Source organism: Lithobates pipiens, unplaced genomic scaffold (genome assembly GCF_037356315.1).
Source record: "Lithobates pipiens isolate NorthernLeopardFrog02 unplaced genomic scaffold, aLitPip1_a1.2 Scaffold_16, whole genome shotgun sequence".
NCBI lineage: Eukaryota > Metazoa > Chordata > Amphibia > Anura > Ranidae > Lithobates > Lithobates pipiens.
In genome coordinates, this window is record NW_027507748.1 from 249737405 (window position 1) to 249754700 (window position 17296).

Here is a 17296-nt window from a genome sequence, read left to right on the forward strand (position 1 = left end):
TGTAGACGATTCATTGCCCATGGGGAACCATCATTTGTTTACTTGTATCATAGGAAATGTCAAGACGATGTTAAAAATACGCACATATTTTTACAACAGAACATGAAATAACCGATGAATCTTTAGTTGTCTAGGCCATCTCCACCCACACTGCAGTGACAAATACATATGGATGAGGCTGGTCGGCCTAAGGGCGAGGACAATCCTCTGTACTCATCTGCATATTAACAGGTCTGCCTGCTGATCTCCTATAACCAGACAGGCTGGCATCGTTCCATCTGCACAGAAACACTCCGGGGTAAATTCACATGTTTATGGTTTTCAGGGGGGAAAAAACGCCCAAGAATCAGTATTAGCAACTGAAACACAGTCTGGAAAGGTTAGAGGCTAAATGAACTAATTTTACGCCGCTAGAAAATAAAGAAAAGCTATGAACGAAGCGTTTATAGACAGGTCGGTAGTTATGCAAATAGTATTTTAATGAGAACATCATTGTTACACCAAGATTATGAACTTGTGTACAAGCTTCATAGAGATACAGAGAAAGAGGTTAGGAATTTGCGTGTGGGATGTAGGAATGTAATGCTCTGTACAGACTGAATCCTTTTTTTGTTAATGAAAAATAACAGAGTGGAAACGAAGACCATCGCAATAGCGGGGAGAAGTCTTGTCGTGTTATTACTGAGTTTTTTTTTAGATTTCTCTTTGTGCCTCTGTAAGTGAGCTTCTTTTTCTGAAGTTTCTGGGATTGCTGTGTACTTTACAGCTACAGCCACTCTATGCATTTTCTTTAGTATAGTATAAATTACAATATAGCAAGGAATGAACAAAAATGTCACCATGGTAGTAGTAGTACAAAATGTTTTGTTCTGTTTACGCCCATTCTGATCCATGCCAACGAGTACAATATTAAAGTACATGTTAACGCAATCACTAAAATCTCCTATGAGCTCTAATTTGTTAAAATGGTTGTAAAGACTGAAGTTTTTTTTACCTAATGCATTCTCTAAATTAAGGTAAAAAAAAAACTATTAATACCCCCCCCCCCCCCCAAAAATATTTATCTGGGCCCAATCTGCATCCAGTGCTGTGCCTGAGAGCAGCGATGCTGCTCTCGCTTTCCCTCCTTGCTGGACTCAGTGAGATCAGTGGGAGCCATTGGCTCCTGCTGCTGCCAATCAAATCCAGTGAGGAGGGAGGGAACTGCACTCTGTGTGTTGAGCCCACACATGTGCCACCATAGGAGCTTAGAGGTCTGTTGGGTACCCCAGAATGGGAGGATTGGGGTTGCCCTGTGTAAAACCATGTATATCATGCTTATTTAAAAAAAAACAACAACTTTACAATCACTTCAAAGAACAATTCCAGGCAAGGAATTTTTACATAGTTACCTTGGTCCAGCTTGGACCAAGGTAACTATATAACATATATGTAACATATACCCTACTTGTGGTTTCCCTCTTTATTAGTGGTTCTTAACCTGGGGTCCACAGATGGGTTTTAGGGGGTCCATGAGGGTCAGATAAAAAATACCATTTACATTTACTTTACAGCCTTCCCCCTTTTCACAATAAATGGCTTTGTATTAAAAAGAAATTAAGGAAAACGCACCTTATCAATGGAATTAATGACATGGCATGTACCTGGACATAAAACCTGTTAACCACTTTCAGACCGGACCATTTTGCTGGTAAATGACCAGAGGTCTTTTTACAATTTGGCACTGCGCTGCTTTAACTGGTAATTGCGCGGTCATGCAATGTTGTACCCAAACAAAATTTGCGTCCTTTTCTTCCCACAAATAGAGCTTTCTTTTGATGGTATTTGATTGCCTCTGCGATTTTTATTTTTTGCGATATAAATGGAAAAAGACCGCAAATTTTGAAAAAAAATGATATTTTCTACTTTTTGTTATTAGAAAAATCCAATAAATTCAATTTTAGTCATACATTTAGGCCAAAATGTATTCAGCCACATGTCTTTGGTAAAAAAAAAGTCAATAACTGTATATTTATTGGTTTGCGCAAAAGTTGTCACATCTACAAACTAAGGTACGTTTTCTGTAATTTACGCAGCTTTTAGTTTACGACTGCCTATCTCAGTTCTTGAGGTGGTAAAATGGCAGGGCAGTACAAAACCCCCCCAAATGACCCCATTTTGGAAAGTAGACCCCCTAAGGAAATTGATAAGTGGCATGTTGAGCCCATCGAATATTTTATTTTTTTGCCTCAAGCGATTGAATAATGACAAAAAAATAATTATTTTTTTTTTTTTACACAAAGTTGTCACTAAATGATATATTGCTCACACATGCTATGGGCATATGTGAAATGACACCCCAAAATAAATTCTGCTGCTTCTCCTGAGTACGGGGATACCACATATGTGGGACTTTTTGGGAGCCTAGCCACGTACGGGGCCCCGAAAACCAAGAACCGCCTTCAGGTTTTCTAAGGGCATAAATATTTGACTTCACTCCTCACTACCTATTACAGTTTTGAAGGCCATAAAATGCCAAGATGGCACAAAACCCCCACAAATGACCCCATTTTAGAAAGTAGACACCCCAAGCTATTTGCTGAGAGGCATGTTGAGTCCATGGAATATTTTATATTTTGCCACAAGTTGCGGGAAAATTACAAACTTTTTTTTTTTTTTTTTTTTTCACAAAGTTGTCACTTAATGATATATTGCTCACGCATGCCATGGGCATATGTGAAATGACACCCCAAAATAAATTCTGCTGCTTCTCCTGAGTACGGGGATACCACATATGTGGGACTTTTTGGGAGCCTAGCGGCGCACGGGGCCCCGAAAACCAAGCACCGCCTTCAGGCTTTCTAAGGGCGTTACAGTTTTGAAGGCCATAAAATGCCAAGATGGCACAAACCCCCCCAAATGACCCCATTTTGGAAAGTAGACACCCCTAAATTTAGGGGTACACTAGTGAGATTAGGTAATAAATGGCGGGTGCCCTGAAACTATAAAAAAAATAACTAACCAACCAGCGTCACCTGTAACAGTTATATGGTGATCACTGGTGAAAGGGTTAACTAGGGGGCAATCAGGGGGCTTTATGCGGTAGTATATGGGGGTCCCTGGCGCTATAAAAAGCTGCGGCGAACCTAAATACCTACCTGCCTAACTAGCGTCACCTGTGACACTAATACAGTGATCAGAAAAACGATCGCTTATTAGGCTGGGTTCACACTGGAGCGATGTGGGAACGCCACGAATGCGCGGCGGGTTCCCGCATCACATGCCTCCCGGCGGCAGTTCACACTGCCCTATGCGAACTGCTGGGAGTGTCAGTGAAATGTTAATGACACCCCCAGATCAGTTCGCATATCGCAGTGCGATCTGCAAACTCGGATCGCATGGTGTGAACACCCATGCGATCTGATTCTGCTGCGGACCAAAAAAAGGGTCCCGTGCGAGTTTGCGGCGGGTGCGGCGGGTGCGACACGAATTCAGCCATACTATCTGTATGGCTGAACTCGAATCGCACAGAGATCGGATGTGATTTGCACTGCAGTGCGGTGCGAATCACATCCGTTCTCATAAACCGCTGCAATGTGAACCCAGCCTTAGTGACACTGGCGACGGGGGGTGATCACGGGGTTAAACCTTTATTGGGGGGGTTAGGGGGGTACCTTAGAACTAAAGGGGGCTAACCCTAACTGCCCTAACAGTTATTACAGTCACAAATGACACCCGCCGGGTGATCAGGGGGTTAAACCTTTATTAGGTAATAAATGGCGGGTGCCCTGAAACTATAAAAAAATAACTAACCAACCAGCGTCACCTGTAACAGTTATATAGTGATCACTGGTGAAAGGGTTAACTAGGGGGCAATCAGGGGGCTTTATGCGGTAGTATATGGGGGTCCCTGGCGCTATAAAAAGTTGCGGCGAACCTAAATACCTACCTGCCTAACTAGCGTCACCTGTGACACTAATACAGCGATCAGAAAAATGATCGCTTATTAGGCTGGGTTCACACTGGAGCGATGCGGGAACGCCACGAATCCGCGGCAGGTTCCCGCATCGCATGCCTCCCGGCGGCAGTTCACACTGCCCTATGCGAACTGCTGGGAGTGTCAGTGAAATGTTAATGACACCCCCAGATCAGTTCGCATATCGCAGTGCGATCTGCAAACTCGGATCGCATGGTGTGAACACCCATGCGATCCGATTCTGCTGCGGACCAAAAAAAGGGTCCCGTGCGAGTTTGCGGCGGGTGCGGCGGGTGCGACACGAATTCAGCCATACTATCTGTATGGCTGAACTCGAATCGCACAGAGATCGGATGTGATTTGCACTGCAGTGCGGTGCGAATCACATCCGTTCTCAAACCGCTGCAATGTGAACCCAGCCTTAGTGACACTGGCGACGGGGGGTGATCACGGGGTTAAACCTTTATTGGGGGGGGTTAGGGGGGTACCTTAGAACTAAAGGGGGCTAACCCTAACTGCCCCAACAGTTATTACAGTCACAAATGACACCAATGCAAAAAAAAAAAAAAAAAAAAAGCAATTGGTGTCACTGTGACTCGGGGGGCAGGGGTAATTGGGGGGTGATCGGGGGGTAAAGGGGGGGTGTGAGTGTGCCTGGCATGTTCTACTGTATGTGTGGTGTGTTGGTGCAACTCACCGAACCTCTCTCCTCGGTGCCGGAACGAAAAATACCGACACGGAGGAGAGAATACATCACTTCCTCTCCTGTGTTTACATTACAGGAGAGGAAGTGATGTCACGGAGGATTTCCATTCGTCGAGAGCGATCGCGAGGGGGTGGCCATGAATGAATGGCCGCCCCCTCATCCCGGATCGCTCTCGAAGGAATGCCGACCGCCGCAGGCACCGGGGGGGGGCCCGATCGGGCCCCCCACCCGCGGGCAGGCAGGGACTTATATATACGCCCATATGCCTGCCCGTGCCATTCTGCCGACGTATATCGTCGTGCGGCGGTCGGCAAGTGGTTAAGGAACGGGTCCAGAACTAAGCAGGGCAATAACTCCACAACAGGATGTAGCAACTTTACACAAAGATCAAATTAATATAGAGGGGTAAGGGCATAGCTTATCAATGGTGTTATGAAGACATTGCTTGCCTGAACTGTGCAACATGGGGAGGGGGACACCTCAGCAATCACTGCGATCCATGACTAAAAAAAGCCTCTGGCACCCCTGTACCCAAGACCTTGCTACATTACCTGCTACTTGCGGGTCTGGGTAAGCACATCACAGACTGCGACTCCCAACATGCTGCCCACACGTGTTTTAAAAAATGTTGCTGAAATGATACATTATAAGCTTATTTTACCTGGTCATATTCACTTACCAACCTTTAATTACGCTTGCCTACTGTATTCTGAATTCAGTGTCCACGTCCACCAGGTGGCCCCGCCCTTACCTATATAAGAACTGGCAAAAAGCAGAGGAGGCATTCGGCAGTCGGTCATCAATAAAGGCGGAGCATTATTTTTCTTTGTTTTCGTTTTTTGGGTGAATTTGGGCAGCGTGATTAACAATGGATTGACTTCGGAGGGACACTGTTTATTTATTTTTTAAATTAAGGGATTGTCAAAAACATTCTCTATATTTTTATTACTTTTTGACACTTTTTGGTAAATGGGTAGGGGTACATAATACCCTATACTCATTCATAGGGGGGAGGATCTGGATCTAGACCCCCACAACCACAGCCCGGGGTTGTGGGGAAGAGACCCTTTTCCCCATCAACAAAGCTGGCAGGCATGCGTGCTCAGAGAAGGGTCTGGTATGGATTTTGGGGGAGACCGTGCTGTTTTTTTAACCACTTCAATACTGGGCACTTTCACCCCCTTCCTACACAGGCCTATTTTCAGCATTCACACTTTGAATGAGAATTGTGCGGTCATGCAACACTGCCATTTTTTTCCCACAAATAGAGCTTTCTTTTGGTAGTATTTAATCACCACTGGCTTTTTTATTTTTTACTAAAAAAACTTTCAAAAATGAAAAAACAAAAAAGTTTTTCTTAGCTTCTGTCAGAAAATTTTGTAAATAAGTAATTTTTCTCCTTCACTGATGTGTGCTGATGAGGTAGCACTGATGGGCACTGATTAGGTGGCACTGATGAGGAGGCGTTAAAGTGGTTGTAAACCCTTTACAACCACTTTTTACTACACGTAAGCCTATAATAAAGCTTACCTGTAGCTACCCCGGATAACCTGGTTTAGAAGATATCCCCTGTATCTGCATGTGCTGACGTCATTGGCACATGCGCACTGAAGCAACGCCACGTGCACGGGAGTGACGTCATCGTGGCTCTGGCCAGTTACATCGATGGAGCCTGTGATACCGGGAAGTAACTCCGGTAGCGATGTCACTGGCCAGAGCGGTGTACAAGAACTGCTGCGGGAGCTTCGATCTAAGGTAAGTAATTCATAATGAGCTAGGATGCTAAGCATACTAGCTCATTATGCCTTTGTCTTGCAGCTTTTTTTTTTGTTAGTAGGTTTACAACCACTTTAATATGCTGCACTGATAGGTGGCACTGATGGGCAATGATAGGTGGCACAGATAGGCGGCTCTGATGGGCACGGATGGGCGGCACTGATGGGCTGCACTGATGGGCACTGAAAGGCAGCACTAATGGGCAGTGAGAGGCAGCACTGATTGGTGTCACTGATGGGTATTGATTGATGTCACTGATGGCCACTGGTTGGTGTCACTGATGGGCAATGCTGGGGCTGCACTGATAACTGATGATTATCTGTACAGCCGCTGATCGGCTCTCCTCACCTCACACGTTGTCACTGTGAGGCGAGGATAGCCAATAAACTGCACTTTCGTATTTACAGTGTGACCAATCACAGCCAATCACATGGGTAAAGAGCCGTGTCATCAGCTCTATACCAAGATTGGGGTCACGCTGTTCCTAGGGACACAGTTCAACAGCGATCGCTGCGCTCTGCGGGCACGTGAGAGCTACGAGATTGGGGCGACGTCATATGGCCGTGCTCCAGAACGAGGGGAGAGGTAGTTAAGAAATGTTGGCGTGGGGTTCCCCTTAAAATCCACACCAGACGAGTGAATCATTGCGAGTCAATTTATATTTAATTTTCTTTAGAAATTCAATTTTTGCTGCAGCTTGTTCTATGCCTGCTACAGATGTGCCACTTTACAGGCAGACTAAAGAGACCGCCAGGCACTATATATAAAGGAGTTTTTCATTTTTCTTGGTGCACTTTATGCATCATTAAAATCACTGCTCCTGAAAAAACAATAATTTTTTTTTTTTTATTGTTGCATTGATACATGTCCCCCTGGGCAGTACTCGGACCCCCATACTCCTTTTATGGCCAATTACTTGTATATAAACCTTCAAAATGGGGACTTTCGATTTTTCCTGTTTAGCTCCCTTATAGGTGGCACTGATAGGCAATGATAGGTGGCAAGGACAGGTGGCTCTGATGGGCATGGATGGGCGGCACTGATGGGCTGCACTGATGAGTAGGCACTGACGTCTTTGGCCCATCTCTACTATGTCTATAGTATATGTCTATATGTATAGCTATGTCTGAAAATCTGGCAATACTTTTTGTAGCTCTGGACTGTTAGTCATCATCTTTGAAAACCCCATAATTTCATTAATCAACTTCATGACGCCAAACTTCAAAATAGCCTATTTTCTCTGTTGGGCATCAACTGCGAGCACTTATTTACTGATGAAATGTAACCTCAGAATTCTTGCAGAACTTAGAAGTGGTAAAGGGTACATTTAAACACACAGATATGTTCAGTGGATAATTAATTCAGAAAATTGGGGGCAGAAAATAAATATTTCCCTAACTTAAGGAAATTTTTAAATTAAAATTAAATAAAGAAATAAAAGAAGAAGCAACAGAAGTAACCACAAACAATAGGACTGGTTTGATAAATACCCATCATAGAATTTAATGCTTCTAATAGTAATGGGATGTCCCAAATTCATTGTGTTACTTTTCATGTATGGGAAACCTACTTTTTGATAAATTAAAAGGTGATTTTTTTCTGCAAGGGGAAGGATGTCACCTAGCCTACTTATGCCGCGTACACACGTATCAGACAATCTGGCAGACTTAGTCTGGCGGACAAACCACCAGACTGTCCGATGGACTTTCCGAACGAGCTACCTGCCCACACATGGTACTTTTGCGGCGGACTATCTGCCGTACCGCTGGACTATCCGCCGTATTTTTTAAATGAACGGACTCGCCCACACACACCGAGGAAAGTCCGTTCATTTTGAGCGCGGCTCCAGGTAGCCGGGACCAGCGAAGGAGGCATCGCTGGCCCCGTCACCTTGTATGGACTTAAAGGGGAATCCATACGCCGAAAAAACTGCGTGGGGGTCCCTCTCTAGGTCCACATCAGACCCTTATCTGAGCACGCTACCCGGCCGGCCAGGAAAGGGGGTGGGGACGAGCGAGCACCCCCCCGAGCCGTACCAGGCCGCGTGCCCTCAACATGGGGGGTGCTTTGGGGAAGGGGAGCCGTGCGACCCTCCCACCCCAAAGCCCCTTGTCCCCAAGTTGATGAGGACAAGGGCCCCTTCCCAACAACCCTGGCCGTTGGTAGTCGGGGTCTGCAGGCGGGGGGCTTATCGGAATCCGTGAGCCCCCTTTAATAAGGGAGCCCCCGGATCCCGGCCCCCCCAACCTATGTAAATTAGTATGGGGTACAATGTACCCCTACCCATTCACCTGTGAAAAAAATAAAAAAAAACACACAAGGGTTAGAATAGTTTATTGCACAGCTCCGGGGGTCTTCTTCCCTCTTCGGGGGTCTTCTCGCAGGACTCCTCCGCTATCTTCTGCTAGCTCTTTTACTAGCGGAGGAGCCCGGCTTTCTTCTTCCCTGCCGCCCTCTTCTTCCGACTTCGGGGGTCTTGTCCCCCTCTTCGGTTCTTCTTGCCAGGCCACCACGCCATCTTCTAGCTCTTTTTTTTACAAGCGGTGGCCCGGTCTTCTGTCTCCGCTGTCTTCTGGCCTTCTGTTCTTCTCTTCTTGAGCTGTTGACTCGTCGCTGTCTCTGGCCACAATGACAGGCATGCGGCGTGCGGCGACTTATATAGGGACATCGCCGGATGATGTCCCCGCCCATTATGATGTCACAGTCCCAGCATCCTTTTAACTAAATATTTTTTGTTATTTGAAATGGGTCAGGAATTTTTTATGCCTATTGTTAAGATAAGCTGTTATTATACAGAATGTTAAAAAAATGACAAATCCTATGTGCTTTTTTGTAGACTGAAATTCGGATTGCAAGACTGACAAAACTTAAGGAGCTGACAATCCTTGTCTGGAGTAAGTTTACTGTATAAATGATTTAAAAAATGATTTTATTGAAATAGTTTTTTTCAATTTCAATTTCATTTCACAAGCTTTGTTAAAAAAATTACCCATAATAAATGTTTAATATATATAATCCTTTGTAGAAATAACCAAACATATTAAAATAATTATGCACAATATGCTTAGAAAAGAAAAAAAAATATTTCATAGTTTTTCTATGTTTTAAAATAGCTCCTGGATTTATGTCACTGAGATTGATTTACTAAAACTGGAGAATGCAAAATGTGGTGCAGCTGTGCATGGTAGCCAATCATCTTCTAACTTCAGCTTGTTAAAGGGGTTGTAAAGGTAAATGTTTTTTCACCTTAATGCATTCTATGTATTAAGGTGAAAAAACATCTGACAGTGCCAACACCCCCAGCCCCCCCCCCATTTTACTTACCTGACCCCTCAAAAGTCCCGCGCTCAACGCCGACATCCTCTTCCGCCACTCAGCCTGGCCAATGATTGGCTGGAGTGGATGGATTGAAATCAGCGCAGCCATTGGCTCGCGCTGCTGTCAATCACATCCAATGACGTGGCGCACTGGGAGCGGCTATAGCTGCCGGCTGTATCACGGGAGCGTGCCCGCAGATGCTTCTCACCATGCGAGGGAGCTTGCATGAACGTGAGAAGTACCTGCGGGAGAAGGCAGAGACAGCCGCCAAGGGGACCCCAGAACAGCAGGTTCGGGGCCACTCTGTGCAAAACGAGCTGCACAGTGGAGGTAAGTATAACATGTTTGTTATTTAAAAATAAATAAAAAAAAGACATTTACAATCCCTTTAAGTTAATCTTTGACAAAAAAAACAAACTGGAAGCTGATTGGTTTCTATGCAGAGCTGCCCAAGATTTTGTACTCTTCAGTTTCAGTAAATCAACCCCAAAGTCTCCAACCTGTAGTACTTCCATCTCAGTCCAACGCCCTCTCCTAATTAATATGGCCATCTAGTATACAAATATATTTGACAGCTTGCAATACTTACTGAACCCAAGTCTCCTTCCTGACCAGAACCAGGTCTACGATCACAGAACTTACATTTTTTATATCCTATGCTTGAGGAGGTTTACACATTAGGATGTCCCAATACCATCTCAAGTAAAAATAAATTGCTGTTTTTGTCACAGTCAACTGGAATTCTTTAGTTCTAAATCTTCTTAATGACAGTTATTATAACTACTTCTCATACCTGAACTATGCTTATAGTATTAACTAGTATGAAAATAATATCGAGGGGTACATGATTTTTTTTTCATATTTCAATGAAATTAAAGTGCTTTACGTACATACTGATATAAATTTGTTGTGGCAGGAATATGTAACCATTGGAAATTATTACCCTCCCTAGTAGGGTACAACCTAAATGTCCATTGCAGATCCCTTGCTGGCCAAAACAATGATATGTGACTGCTTTGCCCCCTCTCCCCCTTACCCCCCATTTGAATTGGCCTTCAAGTGTATCTAAATCCTTTTTTTTTGGATAAAGTAGGGGATGGATTATAACTAGTGTTGAGAGAACGGTTAGGCCTGAGCATGAGTATATTGAAGTTCGTCAGGGTACTTTCATTGAAGTATATTGAAGTGCATTCATGCGCTTTTACTGCAGTATATTGAAATGCATTCGTGCACTTTTAATGCAGTATATTCAATTGCGTCAGGGTACTTTTATTGCAGTATATTCAAGTGTGTCAGTTAACTTTTACGGCAGTAAATTAAAATGCATTAGTGCACTTTTACTGCAGTATATTGAAGTGTGTTAGGCCACTTTTACTGCAATATATTGAAGTGCATTAGTGCATGTTTCCTGCAGTATATTGAAGTGCGTTAGTTTACTTTTACTGCGGTATATTAAAGTTCGCCAGTGTACTCTTACTGCAGTGTTACTTTTACTGCAGTATATTAAAGTTTGTCAGGGTACTCTTACTGCAGTGTATTGAAGTTCATCAGGGTACTTTTACGGCAGTGTATTGATGTGCATTAGAGCACTTTTACTGCAGTATATTGAAGTGCGTTAGGGTACTTTTACTGCAGTATTTTGAAGTTCTTCAGGGTACTTTTACTGCAGTATATTGAAGTTTGTCTGGGTACTTTTACTGCAGTATATTTAAGTGCATTAGTGCATATTTACTGTAGTATATTGAAGTGCACTAGTGCACGTTTACTGCAGTATATTGAAATGCATTTGTGCACTTTTACTGCAGTATATTGAAGTGCGGTAGTGCACTTTTACTGCAGTATATTGAAGTGCGGTAGTGCACTTTTACTGCAGTATATTGAAGTGCGTCAGGGTACTTTTATGGCATTATATTGAAGGGCATTAGTGCATTTTTACAGTAGTATATTGAAGTGCGTTAGTTCCCTTTTTTTTTTTACTTTAAACAGTAACTTTTATTGAAAATTATACAAATTAATGGATACAAAGACTGTACTTTGTACACATTAACAATAAAGTGGCTAAATGTCTTTGGGAGTCTTTAATCCCTTATAAGTACAAGATATTACGAGAGACACATCAAAAACAAATGGTTATTAAGCATTTGCCTTGTACGGTTGACAAGTATATATATGGATACATCAATTCTGCTGGTGACAGTGATGGAAAGTCAGTTAAACATTTATAAAGCAAGCTACAATCAAGTGCAAGTTTCAGGGGCTTGAAGCCATCATATTTTGTTAGGCCACTTTCACACTGAGGCGCTTTACAGGCGTTTTAGCGCTAAAAATAGCGCCTGTACAGTGTCTCTCCTGTCACTCCAGTGTGAAAGCCTGAGTGCTTTCACACTGTAGCGGTGCACTTGCCGGATGTTAAAAAAGTCCTGCAAGCAGCATCTTTGGGGCGGTTTAGGAGTGGTGTATACACCATTCCTAAAATGCCCCCTGCCCATTGAAATCAATAGGCAGCACTGCCGAAGCGCCCACAAAGCCGAAAAGCGCTGCTAAAACGATGGTAAATCGCCGCTAAAAAAAAGCATTGCGTTACCGCTGATGCTCTCACCACCCCAGTATGAAAGTAGCCTTAAAATTTAGATGGGCAACCCTACGAATGTACAAATATTGTATTGTATGGTAAATTATTGTTTATTTCTTGTAGCCATGTACTAAATTTAGGTGGTGTATTCCTCATCCATTGGCTAGCAATGGTTTTTCTAGCAGAAAATAGGGTTTCATGCAGAAAGATCTTGGTAAATTTGTCCATATCTGGCTCAGGGAATATTCCCATTAGAGACAGTTTAGGGTGCAGTGTTAAAGGGGAGCCCATAGTTTGGTGCAGAAATTGAACAACTTGGGTCCAGAAGCCTTGTATTGCTAGGCATGTCCATAATAGGTGGTAAAATGACCCCGCGTAATGGGAGCACATGGGACATGTGGTACTGTGGTTACTTTTGTACCTGGCTAATCTAAGAGGAGTCAGGTAGGAGTGATGAAGTATGTATAATTGAGTGAGGCAATCTGATAGTTTGGGTGACACTGTTACAAGTGTCCAAAGCATGGCTCCACTCCTCATCTTCCATTACACCGACATCTCTCTCCCATCTCGATTTAAGCTCATAGGCTAATTTGGCTGAAAAAGGGAGAAATAGCATGTTATAGAAAACAGAATTAAATTCTTTGGGGTGTAAGCTTTTAACTACTTACATGACAGGGTTAGAGTCATGCTGGGGAATTGCAGAGAGAAATTGGGTTTGGAGGGCATGCTATCATAATTACAATATATTATAACATACATACCCCTCTGTAAAATAACATTATGTGCCCCAATGTCTTTGTTATATAAAAAGATACAGATTCCTACCTTATATCAGAGCTTCTCCCAATGCTCACGTGACTCGTCGGCTCTCTCTCCTTCCATGCTCCCCGGCTGACATCTGCGGGAGTTCTCTGCCGGCTGTAGCTGTCAGCCGGGGAGAGGAGAGAGCCAAGGAGTCACATGAGTGCCGGGAGACAGAGACACCAGGACACAAGTTATTTTACAGAGGGGATTGTATGGTTATATTGTAGTGGCTTAACAACCACTTTAACAGCAAAAAACTCACAAATACATATACTGTACTGTAAATAAACAAAGCAACGTTAACACTGTGGGCAGAAGAAAGGAGATCACCCACTGAAAATATCTCCCTCAACTGGAGAATGAGAGGAGACTTCCCCCTCCTGTTTTTTTTGGCCATCAACTGCAAGTGACACAGAAGCAGTAATGTGAGTGAATGTGAGTAATATGAGTGCAATCACAGGCTCCTTCTAGTACAGCCAGGCTACATGAGTCCTGTGGAAGGACAAAGTTGCAGAGAGCCGAGTGACAGCAATCTTGGAAGTTAATAGCAGCATGGAGGAACTCAGCCAAGCCTCAGTCCTTTATTGCTGTCAGTGCAAGGAGAGAGGAAACAGCTTCCCTGTCCTACAGCTGATTATTATGTGTGTGAGTTTATTGCAGCAGAGGATAGCTTACATCAAACAGACTGATAGCATACTGTATATTTTGGGAAGAGAGTGAGGGCTTGTAATTGTAGAGGGTTCTCCGCGGTCCTGCACTTCCCGCTGGCCATCGCCAGGACTAACCCAGGTTCAGGGAGACACAGCTCATGTGGGTGAGTTCTCCCCCTCCCTCTCCACCTCACTCTGCAGTGTGTGCTAGCAGCGTTCGCAGGGAGAACGGCCACCTATTCTGTTCCCTCTCCTGCTTCCCTATTGGCAGAGGGAGGGAACCAATGAAAATCAAGGAGTGCTGCAGTGGTGCATCTGGGGACATGTAGTCCATATCACAAAACAGCCGCATAGCCTTCTTGAGGGACAGGACTACACACCCCAGCAGGCAGCAGGGGGGAAGAGAAAAAGGGACCGAGAGGCTGACAGGTATTTGGGGCAGACGCCATGAGGCAAGGAGAAGACCAGACCCAGGGGAGAGGTGTTGCCTCCTGGGTCGGCATTCCATCCTTCCAAACATCCACAGCTGGTCTGCCTGAGAGGGGGATCCCAGGTGCATTCTCCAGGCTCACCTGTACAGATGGCGTGAAGTGTTCCAGTTGTGAGGTAGCCAGTCGGCCTCTTCTGTTCCAGGACATTTCGCTTGGGCCTTGACCGCAGAATTGGTGATCGGGCACTTGCCCATTTGCAAAGAAACAGAGACACTGCATGCAGACAATGTTGCCTATTTTGCCCACACCTGCCAGAACCTGGGTCACACTTACTGTGTTTTCAGTGGGTGATCTCCTTTCTTCCACCTACAGTGTTAACACTGCCTTATTTATTCACAGTATCCGGGTAAAAAGGTGGACACTGTGATTGCTTATAGTCACAGTGTCCGCCTTGTTACCTGGATGCTACCAGCATACTGCACTTTCACTCTACCAAACAGGACATCTAAGTGCACCAACTAAAATGGCTAGCTGAAGATTCAAGGCCTCTTCTTCCAAGGGACTGAAGTTACTGGTGCCATACAGGCACACACATACACCCAGGGCTCAGTATATGTCGTGCAAGAGTGGGATAGTTAGACTTTAGAAGTACTCTATTAACCACTGAGTTAGGTGCAGTATTTATAGTTTGTGGGCCTGTGGGGTCAGGAGTCAGAAGGGGGAGGTCTGACATAAGAGAGAGTCATTCCTCTGCTCTCCTTCTGCCTGGACTCATAGAGCCCAATTTTAGTAGAGTGGTGGTCAATTCATTACAGTGTCTGCTATATTGTGATCTGTCAATTGTTAAAGTGTTTGCCTCCACTCTTGGGGTTACTCATCTTGGGGAGTCACCTGAAAGCAGACAGTTAGTACAGTAGAGTTCTATAGCTTTTGATCCTCAGTCAGTATTATATCGTTGATCTATTTGGGATATATTTGTCTGCTGTTCAGCTACATTGCTATTTGCTACCATTTCAAAGAAATTCCACAGTAAAGATTATTTCTGTGTTTTATTATAACGTGTGTCTTCATTGGTGATGTTTGCACTGACATTGAAACAAGGAAGCTGAGGTTTTCGTTTTTTTCTGAAAAAAAATGGCAGTTGTTTGGTTGCCATGCTGACTGCATTGTTCTGATTCAGCGGTGTGCCACAATCACACAAATTGCACATGCTTTTGTCGTGGCATTCGTATACCTCCATACAGCTGCTTTTGCCATTTAGGGGGTGTCGGTAGGGGTGTTAAAAACTCATTTTTTTTCTGCTCCCCAACCACAAGTGTAAACTAAGCTTAAATCAAAAACATGTCATCAGAATCCTTCTGTCCGGAGGGGCCCTTACAGACCCGCCCCTCCTGGGCGGTGGGATTGCTGTGGGCCCGCTTCACCCCCGGGGGAGGCCCGGGAGAGGTAGATGGAGGCAATTTGGCCCCCCTCTCCTGGGTAGCCGTCGGGAGGGCGGCCCCATGCCTCCCCGACCCCATGCATATTGGGGGGGAAGGGGATTGGGCATCGGCCTATCCCCTCCCTTGAAATTAGAGGCACTCTGGGGCAGGGCCCTGGCTCAGGGAAACCAGATTAGATATGGGTATGCAAGAGACACTACAGGTGTTAGTTAGAAGTTGAGCACCAGACTTATGTGTCCGACTTAGACCACCAACTCTCTGCCACCCGGGAAAGGATCAACAGGTGTAATTGTTTCATACAGTTTATTTGACTTGTAATTGGTCCTGACACACCTGTCTTATGTGTACTCAAGTGTAGTCTTCTGTTAAAATGTTTCAAAATAAAGATTTTACAAAAAAAAAACATGTCATCATTTCCAAGTTTCCTATTCCACACTAAGCCCCTGTACACACGGTCGGAGATTTCGACAACCAAATCCGTCGGATTTTGTCCATCGGATCTTGTCCGAAACTGTTGCATACACACGGTCGGACTAAGTTGTCGAAAAATCCGATCATTCAGAACGTGATGACGTAATTTTGTAACGATGGGACTACGTTCAGGCTAGTAGCCAATAGCTTTGATGTAGGAATTTGATCTGAGCATGCGTGGCACTTGGTCCGATAAAAATTCTCTACACATGATCGGAGTATGTCCGATCGAACCAGTTGGTTGGGAAATATTTCCAACAAGTTGGAAAATTGGGTCCGACGGATATTCCGACGGAATCAGTCCGATGCATACCACACACAGTCGGATTATCCGACAACATGGTCCGATAGGACACATTCTGACGGATTCTCCGACCGTGTGTACAAGGGCTAAGAGTTGTAATCAATGCAGCACATGCCAAATCCAATGCATAAAATTTAGTGATGCATACACTTCTCTAACCCCTTGAATCCTCGAGGGATGGCTCTATGTAGCATATTCACCCTGGATGCTAGAAGGCCTTGTTCCGCCACCACATGCTGGGTTGATTTGCTAAAGACAAATAGGCAGTTTGTTTTGCAAGGGAAGTTGGTGAAATACAGTTGTGCTCATAAGTTTACATACCCTGGCAGAATTTATTATTTCTTGGCCATTTTTCAGAGAATATGAATAACACAAAAACATTTCTTTCACTCATAGTTAGTGTTTGGCTAAAGCCATTTATTATCAATCATCTGTGTTTACTTATTTTAAATCATAATGGTAACAGAAACTACCCAAATTGTCAAAAACTGTGTGTGTGTTTTTATTGCTTTTTTACACTTTTTGTGGTGAGTGGGTAGGAGTACTATGTACCCAATATTCATTCGCATGTACCTGATATTCCACGGTGGACCGAGAGTTGTTTTGAATGGGATATGATTCGTTTTTTTCTTCAGAAATTTCATTTTTGCTGCAGCAGGTTCTGTATATGCTACAGATGCACCACTTTACAGGCAGACTAAGGGGATCCCTCCAGACACTATATTTAAAGGAATTTTTCATTTTTATTGTTGCACTTTAAGTATAATTAAAATGACTGCTCCTGAAAGAAAATTGCATTGATACATGTCCCCCAGGGCAGTACCTGGATCCCTATACTCCTTTTATGGCCAATTACTTGCATATAAT

General features: G+C 44.1%; 1 protein-coding gene across 19 annotated transcripts in view; it reads left to right on the forward strand.

Annotated features, from left to right (window-relative positions):
• NFASC (neurofascin) overlaps positions 1-17296 on the forward strand; it is a 259426-nt gene that overhangs the window by 71142 nt on the left and 170988 nt on the right. For 2 of the 19 annotated variants that reach the window (XM_077481264.1, XM_077481265.1), the window contains exon 2: positions 9274-9331. The exons of the other annotated variants lie outside the window; for them this stretch is intronic. The gene's annotated coding sequence lies outside the window, so the exon portion shown is untranslated. The remainder of the gene's footprint in view (positions 1-9273; positions 9332-17296) is intronic. 19 annotated transcript variants of the gene reach the window in all.